The 18,774-nt window shown below is 42.5% G+C and overlaps 1 long non-coding RNA gene across 1 annotated transcript in view; it reads right to left on the bottom strand.

Annotated features, from left to right (window-relative positions):
- The window catches only part of LOC127910596 (uncharacterized), a 44,231-nt gene extending 35,048 nt beyond the window's left edge, over positions 1 to 9,183 (bottom strand). Inside the window, exon 1 of the long non-coding RNA XR_008075412.1 lies at positions 9,086 to 9,183. This is a non-coding gene — a long non-coding RNA (uncharacterized LOC127910596). The remainder of the gene's footprint in view (positions 1 to 9,085) is intronic.
- Positions 9,184 to 18,774: the final 9,591 nt, after the last annotated feature.

Raw genomic sequence — 18,774 nt, 5'->3', positions numbered from 1 at the left:
TTAAAGCAGGGCTACAAGTAGAACAAAAACTTGATAAAAAATGTATTTATTCAAATGCTGTAAGTACAGCAAGTGTTTGCTCAGTAGGAAATGAATATGCAACTAGTCAGAGACAACTGTGTGGAGTTGAGTTTGTGACAGCAACTATGCAAGCTTATTATGGTATGACAGACACCATGTCCTGGGATTACCCATGATCTTCTATTTATAAGAATCCTTAACTTTAACAACTTGTGTGGCTTGTAAGTGTTGTAAAGAAAAATATTACGTGCGTGTTCGTGACAGTCTAAGCTTTTCATAGTGGGCTCATAATAGTTTGAAGTTCAAACCATTGACTTTTTTGGGATCTGCCTGTAACGGCTCTCTTCTATCTCCTCCTCTGACGAAGAGGTGGAACAAGGATCGGACCAAAATGCAGCGTGATGATGATTCATGATATTTTAATGAAGGAAAGAACTATACAAGAAGAAACTACAAAATAATGAAATGTGAAAACACAAAGACAGGAACAATCACCCACGAAACACTGAAAGAATATGGCTGCCTAAATATGGTTCCCAATCAGAGACAACGAAAATCACCTGCCTCTGATTAAGAACCGCCTCAAGGCAACCATAGACTTTCCTAGACAACCCTACTCAGCTACAATCCGAATACCTACTAAAACCCCAATACAAAAACACACCACAAAATAAACCCATGTCACACCCTGGCCTGACCAAATAAATGAAGACAAACATACATACTTCGACCAAGGCGTGACACTGCCCATATCTCATAAACACTGCTCTAGTTCAGCCTGTTAATCACACACGCTAATGGCTGGTATTAGCGGATGCAGAAGAAATGGAAGAATCCAACGCAAAAAAACAGCAGTCTGTAGTTCAAGCATTAACTTCTTGCGTCGAGCCATCCCGGATCCGGGATCGTGAATACAGCCTCAAGCTCATTACCATAACGCAACGTTAACTATTCATGAAAATCGCAAATGAAAAGAAATTAATCTATTTGCTCTCAAGCTTAACCTTTTGTTAACAACACTCATCTCAGATTTTCAAAATATGCTTCTCAACCATAGCAAACTAGCATTTAGCATTAGCATTAGCATTTAGCGTTAGCATTAGCAGGCAACATTTTCACAAAAACCAATAAATAAATAAAATGATAAAACTCAATAAATAATTTACCTTTGAAGAACTTTGGATGTTTTCAATGAGGAGACTCTCAGTTAGATAGCAAATGTTCAGTTTTCCTGAAAGATTAGTTGTGCAGGAGAAATCGGTCCGTTTTCTGCGTCATGTTTGGCTACCAAAAAAAAACGGAAATTCATTCATCCAAACGCCAAACTTTCTTCCACATTAACTCCATAATATCGACCGAAACATGGTAAACGTTGTTTAGAATCAATCCTCAAGGTGTTTTTCACATATCTCTTCATGATATATAATTCCTGGAAGTCTCCTCTCTGTCTCAATCACATGGATGAATGCGAGCAGCTTGGAGATTACGCAACAATTTCAAATCAAATCAAATCAAATCAAATCAAATTTATTTATATAGCCCTTCGTACATCAGCTGATATCTCAAAGTGCTGTACAGAAACCCAGCCTAAAACCCCAAACAGCAAACAATGCAGGTGTAAAAGCACAGTGGCTAGGAAAAACTCCCTAGAAAGGCCAAAACCTAGGAAGAAACCTAGAGAGGAACCGGGCTATGTGGGGTGGCCAGTCCTCTTCTGGCTGTGCCGGGTAGAGATTATAACAGAACATGACCAAGATGTTCAAATGTTCATAAATGACCAGCATGGTCGAATAATAATAAGGCAGAACAGTTGAAACTGGAGCAGCAGCACAGTCAGGTGGACTGGGGACAGCAAGGAGCCTTCATGTCAGGTAGTCCTGGGGCACGGTCCTAGGGCTCAGGTCAGTTGAAACTGGAGCAGGAGCATGGCCAGGTGGACTGGGGACAGCAAGGAGTCCTCATGTCAGGTAGTCCTGGGACATGGTCCTAGGGCTCAGGTCCTCCGAGAGAGAGAAAGAAAGAGAGAAGGAGAGAATTAGAGAACGCACACTTAGATTCACACAGGACACCGAATAGGACAGGAGAAGTACTCCAGATATAACAAACTGACCCTAGCCCCCGACACATAAACTACTGCAGCATAAATACTGGAGGCTGAGACAGGAGGGGTCAGGAGACACTGTGGCCCCATCCGAGGACACCCCGGACAGGGCCAAACAGGAAGGATATAACCCCACCCACTTTGCCAAAGCACATCCCCCACACCACTAGAGGGATATCTTCAACCACCAACTTACCATCCTGAGACAAGGCCGAGTATAGCCCACAAAGATCTCCGCCACGGTACAACCCAAGGGGGGCAACCCAGACAGGCCGACCACAACAGTGAATCAACCCACCCAGGTGACGCACCCCCCAGGGACGGCACGAGAGAGCCCCAGCAAGCCAGTGACTCAGCCCCCGTAACAGGGTTAGAGGCAGAGAATCCCAGTGGAAAGAGGGGAACCGGCCAGGCAGAGACAGCAAGGGCGGCTCGTTGCTCCAGAGCCTTTCCGTTCACCTTCCCACTCCTGGGCCAGACTACACTCAATCATATGACCCACTGAAGAGATGAGTCTTCAGTAAAGACTTAAAGGTTGAGACCGAGTTTGCGTCTCTGACATGGGTAGGCAGACCGTTCCATAAAAATGGAGCTCTATAGGAGAAAGCCCTGCCTCCAGCTGTTTGCTTAGAAATTCTAGGGACAATTAGGAGGCCTGCGTCTTGTGACCGTAGCGTACGTGTAGGTATGTACGGCAGGACCAAATCAGAGAGGTAGGTAGGAGCAAGCCCATGTAATGCTTTGTAGGTTAGCAGTAAAACCTTGAAATCAGCCCTTGCTTTGACAGGAAGCCAGTGTAGAGGCTAGCACTGGAGTAATATGATCAAATTTTTTGGTTCTAGTCAGGATTCTAGCAGCCGTATTTAGCACTAACTGAAGTTTATTTAGTGCTTTATCCGGGTAGCCGGAAAATAGAGCATTGCAGTAGTCTAACCTAGAAGTGACAAAAGCATGGATTAATTTTTCTGCATCATTTTTGGACAGAAAGTTTCTGATTTTTGCAATGTTACGTAGATGGAAAAAAGCTGTCCTTGAAATGGTCTTGATATGTTCTTCAAAAGAGAGATCAGGGTCCAGAGTAACGCCGAGGTCCTTCACAGTTTTATTTGAGACGACTGTACAACCATTAAGATTAATTGTCAGATTCAACAGAAGATCTCTTTGTTTCTTGGGACCTAGAACAAGCATCTCTGTTTTGTCCGAGTTTAATAGTAGAAAGAAGTTTGCAGCCATCCACTTCCTTATGTCTGAAACACATGCTTCTAGCGAGGGCAATTTTGGGGCTTCACCATGTTTCATTGAAATGTACAGCTGTGTGTCATCCGCATAGCAGTGAAAGTTTACATTATGTCTTCGAATAACATCCCCAAGAGGTAAAATATATAGTGAAAACAATAGTGGTCCTAAAACAGAACCTTGAGGAACACCGAAATGTACAGTTGATTTGTCAGAGGACAAACCATTCACAGAGACAAACTGATATCTTTCCGACAGATAAGACCTAAACCAGGCCAGAACATGTCCGTGTAGACCAATTTGGGTTTCCAATCTCTCCAAAAGAATGTGGTGATCGATGGTATCAAAAGCAGCACTAAGGTCTAGGAGCACGAGGACAGATGCAGAGCCTCGGTCCGATGCCATTAAAATGTCATTTACCACCTTCACAAGTGCCGTCTCAGTGCTATGATGGGGTCTAAAACCAGACTGAAGCATTTCGTATACATTGTTTGTCTTCAGGAAGGCAGTTAGTTGCTGCGCAACAGCCTTCTCTAAAATCTTTGAGAGGAATGGAAGATTCGATATAGGCCGATAGTTTTTATATTTTCTGGGTCAAGGTTTGGCTTTTTCAAGAGAGGCTTTATTACTGCCACTTTTAGTGAGTTTGGTACACATCCAGTGGATAGAGAGCCGTTTATTATGTTCAACATAGGAGGGCCAAGCACAGGAAGCAGCTCTTTCAGTAGTTTAGTTGGGATAGGGTCCAGTATACAGCTTGAAGGTTTAGAGGCCATGATTATTTTCATCATTGTGTCAAGAGATATAGTACTAAAACACTTGAGCGTCTCTCTTGATCCTAGGTCCTGGCAGAGTTGTGCAGACTCAGGACAACTGAGGTTTGGAGGAATACGCAGGTTTAAAGAGGAGTCCGTAATTTGCTTTCTAATAATCATAATCTTTTCCTCAAAGAAGTTCATGAATTTATCACTGCTAAAGTGAAAGTCATCCTCTCTTGGGGAATGCTGCTTTTTAGTTAGCTTTGCCACAGTATCAAAAAGGAATTTCGGATTGTTCTTATTTTCCTCAATTAAGTTAGAAAAATAGGACGATCGAGCAGCAGTAAGGGCTCTTCGGTACTGCACGGTACCGTCCTTCCAAGCTAGTCGGAAGACTTCCAGTTTGGTGTGGCGCCATTTCCGTTCCAATTTTCTGGAAGCTTGCTTCAGAGCTCGGGTATTTTCTGTGTACCAGGGAGCTAGTTTCTTATGAGACATTTTTTTAGTTTTTAGGGGTGCAACTGCATCTAGGGTATTGCGCAAGGTTAAATTGAGATCCTCAGTTAGGTGGTTAACGGATTTTTGTCCTCTGGCGTCCTTGGGTAGGCAGAGGGAGTCTGGAAGGGCATCAAGGAATCTTTGTGTTGTCTGTGAATTTATAGCACGACTTTTGATGTTCCTTGGTTGGGGTCTGAGCAGATTATTTGTTGCAATTGCAAACGTAATGAAATGGTGGTCCGATAGTCCAGGATTATGAGGAAAAACATTAAGATCCACAACATTTATTCCATGGGACAAAGCTAGGTCCAGCGTATGACTGTGACAGTGAGTGGGTCCAGAGACATGTTGGACAAAACCCACTGAGTCGATGATGGCTCCAAAAGCCTTTTGGAGTGGGTCTGTGGACTTTTCCATGTGAATATTAAAGTCACCAAAGATTAGAATATTATCTGCAATGACTACAAGGTCTGATAGGAATTCAGGGAACTCAGTGAGAAACGCTGTATATGGCCCAGGAGGCCTGTAAACAGTAGCTATAAAAAGTGATTGAGTAGGCTGCATAGATTTCATGACTAGAAGCTCAAAAGACGAAAACGTCATTTTTTTTTTTTTTGTAAATATAAATTTGCTATCGTAAATGTTAGCAACACCTCCGCCTTTGCGGGATGCACGGGGGATATGGTCACTAGTGTAGCCAGGAGGTGAGGCCTCATTTAACACAGTAAATTCATCAGGCTTAAGCCATGTTTCAGTCAGGCCAATCACATCAAGATTATGATCAGTGATTAGTTCATTGACTATAATTGCCTTTGAAGTAAGGGATCTAACATTAAGTAGCCCTATTTTGAGATAATAATATATGCCATTTAGCGGACGCTTTTATCCAAAGCGACTTACAGTCATGTGTGCATACATTCTACGTATGGGTGGTCCCGGGAATCGAACCCACTACCCTGGCGTTACAAGCGCCATGCTCTACCAACTGAGCTACAGGACACAGTAATGACAGGAATGGAGGTGGTCTTTATCCTAGTGAGATTGCTAAGGCGAACACCGCCATGTTTAGTTTTGCCCAACCTAGGTCGAGGCACAGACACGGTCTCAATGGTGATAGCTGAGCTGACTACACTGACTATGCTAGTGGCAGACTCCACTATGCTGGCAGGCTGGCTAATAGCCTGCTGCCTGGCCTGCACCCTATTTCATTGTGGAGCTAGAGCCCTGTCTATGTTGGCAGATAAGATGAGAGCACCCCTCCAGCTAGGATGGAGTCCGTCACTCCTCAGCAGGTCAGGCTTGGTCCTGTTTGTGGGTGAGTCCCAGAAAGAGGGCCAATTATCTACAAATTCTATCTTTTGGGAGGGGCAGAAAACAGTTTTCAACCAGCGATTGAGTTGTGAGACTCTGCTGTAGAGCTCATCACTCCCCCTAACTGGGAGGGGGCCAGAGACAATTACTCGATGCCGACACATCTTTCTAGCTGATATGCACGCAGAAGCTATGTTGCGCTTGGTGATCTCTGACTGTTTCATCCTAACATCGTTGGTGCCGACGTGGATAACAATATCTCTATACTCTCTACACTCGCCAGTTTTAGCTTTAGCCAGCACCATCTTCAGATTAGCCTTAACGTCGGTAGCCCTGCCCCGGGTAAACAGTGTATGATCGCTGGATGATTCGCTTTAAGTCTAATACTGCGGGTAATGGAGTCGCCAATGACTAGAGTTTTCAATTTGTCAGAGCTAATGGTGGGAAGCTTCGGCGTCTCAGACCCCGTAACGGGAGGAGTAGAGACCAGAGAAGACTCGGCCTCTGACACCGACCCGCTGCTTAATGGGGAAAACCGGTTGAAAGTTTCTGTCTGCTGAATGAGCGACACCGGTTGAGCTTTCCTACAGCATTTCCTTCCAGAAACCGTGAGAAAGTTGTCCGGCTGCGGGGACTGTGCCAGGGGATTTATACTACTATCTGTACTTACTGGTGGCACAGACGCTGTTTCATCCTTTCCTACACTGAAATTACCCTTGCCTAACGATTGCGTCTGAAGCTGGGCTTGCAGTACAGCTATCCTCGCCGTAAGGCGAGCACAGCGGCTGCAATTCAACAAAGGACACCGGGCGGACCCCTGGTAAATGTAGTCTCTTATGGCCAAGCTTCCAATGATATGCCTACAAATACGTCACAATGCTGCAGACAACTTGGAGAAACGATAGAAAGGGCAGGCTAATTCGTGGCGCTTTCACAGCCATATAAGGAGACGATGGAAAACAGAGCCTCAAAAATCCTGCTCATTTCCTGTTTGAAGTTGCATCTTGGTTTCGCCTGTAAGATCAGTTCTGGGGCACCCACAGATAATATCTTTGCAGTTTTGAAAACGTCAGAGTGTTTTCTTTCCAAAGCTGGCAATTATATGCATAGTCAAGCATCTTTTTGTGACAAAATATTGCGCTTAAAACGGGCACGTTTTTTATCCAATAATGAAATAGCGCCCCCCTAGCTTCAACTGGTTAATTCATGACGCTGTTATCGTGGGAATCAAACCATTTTAAATTAATTGCAACACTAATAAGTGCTTTATAGGATATTCTTAAACCCTTCATATGTGTATCTCAAGAATATATTTAGGTAAGTGAGGTATTATCTCAGTGACTGGGGCAAAATTTCTGTTTCCAGGCTAGATAAACTATAGCAGTAGCTAAACATGGCCATAGATCAGATTGAAAAGGCACTCAGTCTACACGCCACTGAGCCACAATAAAACACCATTTGAACTGCTGGAGTATGTTGAATAGGACTATGGAGATAGTTGAGCCCCTCATTTAGTGTCAGACTCATAATCATCGCCTCTAAATTATTTACAAGTCTCTCCAGAAGTTTACATATACAAGTTTTAATGACCCCAACATAAGTGTATCAACCACTCCACAAATATATTGTTAACAAACTATAGTTTTGGCAAGTCGGTTAGGACATCTACTTTGTGCATGACACAAGTATTTTTTTACAACAATTGTTTACAGAAAGAATCATTCACCGTATCACAGTTCCAGTGTGTCAGACGTTTACATACACTAAGTTGACTGTGCCTTTAAACAGCTTGGAAAATTCCAGAAAAGTATGTCATGGCTTTAGAAGCTTCTGATAGGCTAATTGACATCATTTGAGTCAATTGGAGGGTGACCTGTGGATGTATTTCAAGGCCAACCTTCAAACTCACTTCCTCTTTGATTGACATCATGGGAAAATCAAAAGAAATCAGCCAAGACCTCAGAAAAAAGATTGTAGACCTCCACAAGTCTGGTTCATTCTTGGGAGCAATTTCCAAATGCCTGAAGGTACCACGTTCATCTGTACAAACAATAGTACACAATAGTACCACGCAGCCGTCATACCGCTCAGGAAGGAGATGCGTTCTGTCTCCTAGCCAAAGAACACCATCACAACTGTGAAGAACGATGGTGGCAGCATCATGTTGTGGGGGTGCTTTGCTGCAGGAGGGACTGGTGCACTTCACAAAATAAATGGCATCATGAGGAAAGGAAAACGATGTGGATGTATTGAAGCAACATCACAAGACCTCAGTCAGGAAGTTAAAGCTTGGTCACAAATGGGTCTTCCAAATGGACAATGACCCCAAGCATACTTCCAAAGTTGTGGCAAGATGGCTTAAGGACAACAAAGTCAAGGTATTGGAGTGGCCATCACAAAGCCCTGAACTAAATCCTATAGAAAATGTGTGGGCAGAACTGAAAAAGCATGTGGAGCAAGGAGGCCTACAAACCTGAATCAGTTACACCAACTCTGTAGGAAGCTTGTGGAAGGCTACCCGAAATGTTTGACCCAAGCTAAACAATTTAAAGGCAATGCTACCAAATACTAATTGAATGTATGTAAACTTCTGACCCACTGGGGATGTGATGAAAGAAATAAAAGCTGAAATGAATCACTCTCTCTACTATTATTCTGACATTTCACATTCTTAAAATAAAGTGGTGATCCTAACTGCCCTAAAACAGGGAATTTTTACTCAGATTAAATGTCAGGTATTGTGAAAAACTGAGTTGAAATATACTTTGCTAAAGTGTATGTAAACTTCCGACTTCAACTGTAAGCATTATATTGTCAGTTTAAGCTGATGGGAGGTCAAACAGCCAGACAGTACAGAGAGCATCTGCTACTCCATTTTGGATCTTCACTGTCTAAAGTCTACAGTAATTTATACAAGTAAGATTAACATTGAGGAAAGATGAATTGCTCATATCAATTTCTATAGACAAATCGTAAAGCGCTTAGACTATATTTCCATATCCACACATCCTCACAACCTTAATCAATAACATAGAGACAACCTTGGACTGATTTGACATTGAACAAAGTTAATTACTTGGTAATCATTTGAAGAATAGGCTGGCTATGCCAATAAAGGGGGTCATAAGACGGATAACACAGTAAATTATCGTGTAATTACCACATGAAGAGGCTGTTCCCAAGGTCCTGGTCATAGTATATCTTTTTAAGTAGCTGTTCAAAGGGTACAAAATGTTAGGTGTCCCAAGTCAGTGGAGCGCTGAGAGTGGGTAATACATATGAAATGGTTGCCACAACACAATAACCAACTCAGCACAAGCAGCGAATCAGTGACACCCTGTAGCCTCATGAACTGTGAGTCTGAGGAGTCCAACTGTTGTCTGCTGAACTGTGAAGGACAGTGGTAGCCAGCCCTCCTCCTTGAGAGGTAATGGCTGTGCAGGCTTATGCACCAACCAGACTTACCTAAGTCTGAAAATCTGGCATTTGAGCGACATGCCAGATGGGTAGTCTGCCCCTGGTGCCAAAAGAGAATATGAGTATAGTTTGTAATATGGAAGGAATAATTTTGTACACATGAATGGAAATCAAATGAACAAAATCTCTGAGGAGTCATGCTCAATGAGGTCTCCAGAATCTCACAAAAAAATGACATCATCAGCATTTCAACAGTGAACATGGGTCAATCATTACAATAAACATTTAAGTATCAAACCACTGCCAGTTAATCCTATTTTGATATGTGTCGCCCAGGTGAAATATTAGGTCACTAGTGCTAGAATACTCAATGTAATTTCACCGTTGGTTTTTAATACAGCGCTGCTGTAGCAGTCCTGTGATAATCAGTGTGCAGATCAAGTCTTAGGAGCTGCATGAGTGAGACACATCTTCTCACCAATCAGTCTTAAAGTAGCGCAATTTCGGTTCCGCCTACACTTTGCCTGCTGGAATCTCCCCGCTGACGACAAGAAAATTCTAGACCGCTGATGAATGAAGATTTCACCTGAGAAAAGAAGACCAAAAACAGCTTCAAAATATTTTTTGGGGGGGATAACCTGAAGAACTACAATTTGCTCATTCATCTGATGCTGCCTTTCCGTGTTGAAGGATAGTTTGGAGTAAGATTTTGGCAAACTAAATGTGCTAGCTCTGATAACACCTAAGCTAGTTAGACTGCTAACCACTCCATTTACTTAAAGATGTACTATGCAAAAATGGTCTCGGAGTCTCGGCATTTGAAATAGTTTGTGGTATAGCATGACATACTGTACGCAGAATTCAATATCCACCCAAAATTGTGATTTGCGTCAGGACACTAGGCATATGTCGCGGGCCACTACTTCACATGAGAGGCATTTGAACTTTAGCATTAATTTCATTATCAAATAGTAAATATATCAATAAAACCACACAACATATTCTGATAGTGATTGATTGATACAAATGGCGCGTGCAGGCAGTCAATAACGTAACCTCTCACTCCCACTCTGAGCCATTCAGTGGTGTTGTTTATGTATGTAGTTAATGAGCTAAGCTGTAGCATTAGAAATGTCTTTCAAAAGGAGACAACTCAGAAATGCAGAAATTCTGGAGGACCCCTTGTCCCAGTTCCCTTTGAAGATGCTGGTGGTGATGGAGGCAGACCGATAGTGGATGAAGTACATGAGTTCTGTGGTAGCTGGAAGGCTGCCAGCCATTTCACCCCTCCTGGCCCTGCTGTTTGTGTTGAGTCCCAGTCTGGAGTGCAACGCCACTTGCCATTTCCATCTGAGGCAGTGCTTCAAGTTGTTTCTGACAGAGGAGCTGTGGGAGACATAGCAGAGACCAATCGCTATGCCTTGGAGCTACAGGAGAAGAGAGCCAGGAGTGTGGCGGGGGACAACCACAATTAGTGAAATGTATACCTTCCTGTTGACAGTCCTTCTCATGGGGATAGTAAAGAAGAACTCCCTAAGAGAATACTGGAGCAGCTCTCTTCTCCCAAGACTGCTTTCTATTTCTGCTGCTATGACGACATTTCATCAACAACGCTTCTGCCATCCTAAATGACCCTTTATACAAAATAACAAATGTCAACAGCTGGCACTAAAGTGCCATGACAAACGAGACTTCCATGTCCTCTCCACTGTCAATACAGCAACCATGTCGGCCACAGGGAAGGTGGACCACCAGAAACATCAAACCAGACAGAAAGAAACATCAACCCAGACTGCATGCTTAACTATAACCTCAAAATGGTGGCAGTGGATAAGGCTGACATGATAAACAGCTTTGTGGAATGCACTCAGAAAACGACCAAGTGGTAAAAGATTTTTCAATTTTTCCAGGGTAGCTTCAAAATACAACAAGCCAATTCTTCTGACGCAATTGCTATTGTTTTTCAGAGCTAATAGAAGAATGCAACTAGCTACATAAGCACGATTGAATATAACACCATAAAGTTTATGACATGAGTAACGTTACCTAACGTGTCCACGGTTATAAGGAATATACACAAAAATATTATGCTCCATACACACAGTGAGCTACAATAGAAACGGTATAACACGACACACAGAAACTATTATAACGTAATAAGGCACTTTGATAGAAACGCAGTCTGGATTTGAAGATGGGTGTCTGTAGTGACGTCTCTAGCACGGAGATGCTGTGCCACTTGGGAGTCATAAGGCCAGGGTAGCTTCAAAATACCACACATACTAATACTTCCCTGACACAATTAGCATTGTTTTCCAGAGATAATAGAAGAATGTAGCTAGCTACCTAAGCATTGAGTATAACACCATAAATGTTATGAAATGAGTAATGTTACATCGCGTGTCCGCGGTTATAAGGAATATACACAAAAACATTATGCTACAGTAGAAACGACAACACGACTTGCAGAAACTATTATAATGTATTAAGGCACCTACTTTGATAGAAACACACACATTGGTAATGAAAACAACTTTGATTACGATGCAGGCAACAGATGGAAAATATGGACACGTTTATGCAGGACAGCAGATAAGAAAATGTCTGCAGACTTGTACTGCACAAACAATTGGGAAGTGTTTGGGGAATTTTGTCCGGGTCAGAAATGTCGTAAAAATGACTACTTTTATGTGAATGAATGAGGCGGAACACACCTCAATTCAAACTGTTGTTAGAAAATAATTTAAAATGTACAAGTTGAAAACAGTTTATAAATAAAAACAGGCTGCGTGCTTTGGTTTGAAGGCACTGCGGATTAAATATACTGTTACGTAACAATCACATTCATAAAAAAATGACTGTTTGAGATATTTGGAACTCACACATAAAAGGGTTAAATTACGAGCCTATTCCATATGTGTGTACCCCTTTAAGATTTCATCTCTCTAGGAAAAATGGAAATCTCCTCAAACCCAAAGGCTAAAAACAAACCAAACGTTTCCAGGACTTTTCAATTTTGGTATAAACATGCCTCGCTCCCTTCAAGATTACAGCCCCCAGAAAACATTCCAAAGGAAGACAAGGAATCACTCCTTTTCATAGAAACACCACTTGGGCAGCATTCGTTATACTACCCCGATATAGAAACACAAACGTTGACTACAATCAACACCTAATAATAATGATAATTCCACTATACTCCCTCTAATCATTAGTTATAAATTTCCTCAAGGGTTATATGTACTTAATTGAACATGCACTACCCTTGGATACAATACTGTACTTTAAATCTATGAGATTCCCCTACTACTTGACTAGTTTAGCCCAAGCTTGCTTTGCAACGTTAAATCCCATTCAGTCTGTCTGCAAACAGTCTCTCAAAGTGCTTGATATGAATACCCGGCCATTAGACCCCCACAACTGTGATTAATGTGCACTGTCCCTGCAAAATAAAATTAACTCAACCTGCAATCCACTTTACCGACCTTACATTGTTCCATGTAACGGAGACGCATTATAACGTTAGAATACATTATCTTTCTTTTCCAATTCACTGGTGTTACCTAAACAATCAAACCAAGAATCAATAACCGGAAACTATCACAACATTTTTACGATTAAACTTTTCAGACCTGAATCTCTTATAGCCAAATTTTGCCCAGTGAGCACGACTTACTCTCCCCTTCTTACCAGTGGATAAAAATATAGCCTCTCCTCCAGCCACGTTCTACCTTACTGCTATCGTACGATTAAAACCAAACTTTACAACTGTCCCTTCTTTCGGCTTCAACCTTATGAATTGTTCCAGCCTTAAAAGTAATATGTAAATCGCCAAAATGTATAACCTACATCAGTCAATCAATAAGAATAAAAAACACAATTCGCAATTATCTCGCCGCTATTATTTAGAATTCATAAGATTTAAGTTAACTGTCTCTTCTGATTCAGTAATTTAATAAAACTCCATTCTCAATACGTTATTCCAGCAGACCATTTAGGCAAGACAACATATTACATCGAAATCGTCTCACTATTATTTAGACTGGATTAGTCTTTCAATTTACCCTAAACAAGCTTATAAAACGTTCAGTTTATATCTTAAACACTAACAACTGTATCTTTCCAGGCAAAACCTATCAATCAGAATTCATTTTAGTCTATGTGAACCCGAGTCTCCCGTGTTGTAGTCAAGAGTTCTACCCCTCGAACACCAACGCTATTGAAATGATTGAGACGCAACTAACCCTATTATTATAATTGTCTGTAGTCATAAACTCCAGCACGCGCTACCGAGACAATTACCAGAAAATATCCCTCATTTAAAGGTCCAAGCATTTCCCCAGCGAGGATTCTCATTTTCTCTGCATTTTCTCTGTCTCTTTCTCTCCCGATTGTTGCGCCTATCCTTCCCCTTAGTTGAATTACAATTTCGGGGGTTGTGTCCTACTCGGTCACAATGTTTACAGCCTTACACTCCCGGGCGAAATGTCCTGTCTCATCGCAATTGAAACAATTTCTATCGTCTGATCCTGTCCATTTTTCCCTTCTCTCTTAGGTCCCTTCCCCTTAAGGCCTCCTTTATGATTGTCTACAATTATCTGGAGGTGATCTGAGTCTGGCTGTAGGCGCCTGACCTTTTTCTCTCTGTTCTTGCCTTTGACCCTCTCTCCTATCCTTTCTGTCCTTTCTACAGTCTCTGTGATTGTGGCCCACCTTATCACAGTGCATGCATTGTTCCTCACACTCCTTAGCCAAATGTCCTGGCTTGCTACAGTTGTAACATTTAGGTCCCTCTGTCTTTTCTCTTCAGAGTTCTTTGTCTTTTCTCATCTACCATTAATTCCCGGATTGCCTTGGAGGATTTACTACTCATGTTTATTCAATTACTATTATCCATCCTATTTTGATAAATTCCTCCCGTTAATCTGTCCTAGAATTTTACAATAATTATTTGTATGAATCCTGATATATTATTTAAATCTCACACTTTATACGACTGTAAATTCTACTTATTCTTAGTTATGACTTTGACTATTAAATATATCTGTGTCCTTTTAAAATTCTGATTCAATTACTCCTGTGTGTCTCACTATTGAAGTGTATGTCACTGCTCCCTATGTGTGAGCTCACACTGTGTATGTTTCTATCTTTTAACCTGTGTGCTTTTCCTTTCTTGAAACTTTATCTATAGAGGTGTCTTTCAATCGGACATTAGATCTCACCGTTTATAAGCTATTCTCCAGGGGTCGTAAACCCCTAGTCAGCCGCCTATTTTTCTGTTGTTCCTTGTTCTTTTGACGTTAATATCTCGTAACTCACTCCGCTATATTAGGTTTCCCTTCTTTCTCAATTTTTTTGTACTTCATTTCAGTATTGTTTTGAATCGGATCTATGGCTAATTCACTTTTGTTAATTTACCATTTATTTGTTTGCATAGAATTACCGTCCTCTCTCACAAACCTTAGCAATATCCTCACACTTTAGGTATGTCTTTTGGATTGGATCTATGGCTAATTTACCACATGTTAATTAACCATTTAAGTTCTCCTATTTGCACAAACTCCCCGTCCTAACTCACAACACCTATTTATATCCCTTGCTAATAACCTCTCCGCCATCCCTCAAATAACCTTTCGGCCATTCCACAGACAGATTAAGCTATTTTTATTTATGGTAGTGCACATGTACCTCAGGTCATTGCGGACCTGCTCACTCAATCGATTTTTGGTTAATACACAAAATAAAAGCCTCCTAGTGAACCTGTTTAGAATAACTAAGCTCCTATTGATATATTCTAAGTATTTAGAACATCAAATCAAGGATATCTTAAATCATTCCCCTAAATTTGTGAATAAAGATTACTGACCTTGTCTTGTTGGTTGGATCCCGTCACCGTCTCTGCCGACCTTAGGTACAGTATATACTGGCCTGTTATGGAACCCCAATGTCAGGGGACAGGTCTTTAATTCACGGGTCAACGACCCGCCCGTGTACGGTATTTCAGCGTAGTACCTTCGGACGGCAGGGACAGGTATTGGGATCCGGCTTCGAAGGACCAAATTGTCACGAGAATTATCTTCTCGATGTTCATAAACCAATTCAATTAACTACTCAGCCTGCTAACCAGGATTTAGAATATGTAGTGGAGCGGGATGAGAGCTTCAAGTTCCTTGGTGTCCACATCACCAACAAACTATCATGGTACAAACACACCAAGACAGTCGTGAAGAGGGCATGACAAAACCTTTCCCCCCAAGGAGACTGAAAAGATTTGGCATGGCCCCTAGATCTTCAAAAGTTTCTACAGCTGCACCATCAAGAGAATCCTGACCTAATGCATCAACGCCTGGTATGGAAACTGCTCGGCATCTGACCATAAGGTAATACAGAGGGTGGTGCATATGGCCCTGTACATCATTGGGGCCAGAGGAAAGCACATCAAATTGCCAGAGACTCCAGTCACCCAAGTCATAGACTGTTTCTTCTGCTGCCACACAGCAACCGGTACCAGAGCGCCAAGTCGAGGACCAAAAGGCTCCTTAACAGCTTCTATCCCCAAGCCGTAAGACTGCTGAAAAATTCATCAAAATGGCCACCGAACTATTTACATTGACACACCCCCTTCACCATTTGATTTGTACACTTCTGCTACTCATTGTTTACTATCTATGCATAGTTACTTCACCCCTACCTCCATGTACAAAGTACCTCGACTAACCTGTACCCCCGCGCATTGACTCGGTACCGGTAACCCTTGTATATAGCCTCATTATTGTTATTTTGTGTTGCTTTTTATTATTTTTTTTACTTGAGTTTATTTGGAAACCATTTTCTCAACTCTTGCTTGAACTGCACTGTTGGTTAAGGGCTTGTAGGTAAGCATTTAGCGCTAAGGTCTACACTTGTTGTGTTCGGGGCAAGTTAGATTTGATTTGTCATCTTTGGTTGTTTAGCAAATGGCCTCACATGTAAAAACTTAAAGATTATAGGGAGGATGTGAACAATGCGGAATGGGTGTAGACAAAGAGCTCTCCAGTAGGTGTACCAAAATATTCAAGGGACATTTTCTCAAAACTACTTAAGTTATAGGGGGCAGCATTTTCACTTTTGGATAAATAGCATGCCCAATTTCAACAACCTGCTACTCATGCCAATAATATAAGATATGCATATTATTAGTAGATTTGGATAGAACACACTGAAGTTTCTAAAACTGTTTGTTTGAATCATGTCTGTGAGTCTAACAGAACTTATGTAGCAGGCAAAACCGACTAACCGTTCAGATTTTTATTTTTAGGTCTGTTCACTGATTTCTCATTGGCAAACGATATTTCTTAGGAACTTGTTTTCAGTTCCTACCACTTCCACTGGATGTCACCAGCATTTAGAAATTGGTTGAGGTTATTCATTTCTGAAATGAAGAAGTAGGGCTAACTAGGAACTGGGTAACACTGTTAAGAGTTGCGCAAGGCTTGAAAAGTAGCATTGGTTTGTTGTGTTCCTGTATTTAACACAGATAGACCCGTGTTCAATTTGATCGATTATTAACATTTAAAAATACCTAAAGTACTATTACAAAAGTAGTTTTAAATATTTTGGCAAACTTTTGAAATATTTTGACTTTGCGCATTTTGGAAGCAGTTTTTTTCTGTATCAAACGCGCCAGATAAATTGACATTTTGGATATATATGGACGGAATTAATCGAACAAAAGGACCAATTGTGATATTTATGGGACATATTGGAGTGCCAACAAAAAAAGCTTGTCAGAGGTAAGGCATGTTATATATTTTATTTCTGCATTTTGTGTAGCCCCAAGTGGGACGCAAGCGTCCCCTATACCATTACATTTACATTTACATTTAAGTCATTTAGCAGACGCTCTTATCCAGAGCGACTTACAAATTGGTGCATTCACCTTATGACATCCAGTGGAACAGCCACTTTACAATAGTGCATCTACATCTTTTAAGGGGCGGGGGGGTGAGAAGGATTACTTTATCCAAACCTAGGTATTCCTTAAAGAGGTGGGGTTTCAGGTGTCTCCGGAAGGTGGTGATTGACTCCGCTGCCCTGGCGTCGTGAGGGAGTTTGTTCCACCATTGGGGGGCCAGAGCAGCGAACAGTTTTGACTGGGCTGAGCGGGAACTGTACTTCCTCAGTGGTAGGGAGGCGAGCAGGCCAGAGGTGGATGAACGCAGTGCCCTTGTTTGGGTGTAGGGCCTGATCAGAGCCTGGAGGTACTGAGGTGCCGTTCCCCTCACAGCTCCGTAGGCAAGCACCATGGTCTTGTAGCGGATGCAAGCTTCAACTGGAAGCCAGTGGAGAGAGCGGAGGAGCGGGGTGACGTGAGAGAACTTGGGAAGGTTGAACACCAGACAGGCTGCGGCGTTCTGGATGAGTTGTAGGGGTTTAATGGCACAGGCAGGGAGCCCAGCCAACAGCGAGTTGCAGTAATCCAGACGGGAGATGACAAGTGCCTGGATTAGGACCTGCGCCGCTTCCTGTGTGAGGCAGGGTCGTACTCTGCGGATGTTGTAGAGCATGAACCTACAGGAACGGGCCACCGCCTTGATGTTATTTGAGAACGACAGGGTGTTGTCCAGGATCACGCCAAGGTTCTTAGCGCTCTGGGAGGAGGACACAATGGAGTTGTCAACCGTGATGGCGAGATCATGGAACGGGCAGTCCTTCCCTGGGAGGAAGAGCAGCTCCGTCTTGCCGAGGTTCAGCTTGAGGTGGTGATCCGTCATCCACACTGATATGTCTGCCAGACATGCAGAGATGCGATTCGCCACCTGGTCATCAGAAGGGGGAAAGGAGAAGATTAATTGTGTGTCGTCTGCATAGCAATGATAGGAGAGACCATGTGAGGTTATGACAGAGCCAAGTGACTTGGTGTATAGCGAGAATAGGAGAGGGCCTAGAACAGAGCCCTGGGGGACACCAGTGGTGAGAGCGCGTGGTGAGGAGACAGATTCTCGCCACGCCACCTGGTAGGAGCGACCTGTCAGGTAGGACGCAACCAAGCGTGGGCCGCGCCGGAGATGCCCAACTCGGAGAGGGTGGAGAGGAGGATCTGATGGTTCACAGTATCGAAGGCAGCCGATAGGTCTAGAAGGATGAGAGCAGAGGAGAGAGAGTTAGCTTTAGCGGTGCGGAGCGCCTCCGTGATACAGAGAAGAGCAGTCTCAGTTGAATGACTAGTCTTGAAACCTGACTGATTTGGATCAAGAAGGTCATTCTGAGAGAGATAGCAGGAGAGCTGGCCAAGGACGGCACGTTCAAGAGTTTTGGAGAGAAAAGAAAGAAGGGATACTGGTCTGTAGTTGTTGACATCGGAGGGATCGAGTGTAGGTTTTTTCAGAAGGGGTGCAACTCTCGCTCTCTTGAAGACGGAAGGGACGTAGCCAGCGGTCAGGGATGAGTTGA

The sequence above is a fragment of the Oncorhynchus keta genome, chromosome 22 (assembly GCF_023373465.1).
Source record: "Oncorhynchus keta strain PuntledgeMale-10-30-2019 chromosome 22, Oket_V2, whole genome shotgun sequence".
Taxonomy (NCBI): Eukaryota; Metazoa; Chordata; class Actinopteri; order Salmoniformes; family Salmonidae; genus Oncorhynchus; species Oncorhynchus keta.
This window is presented reverse-complemented; position numbering and strand designations above follow the sequence as displayed.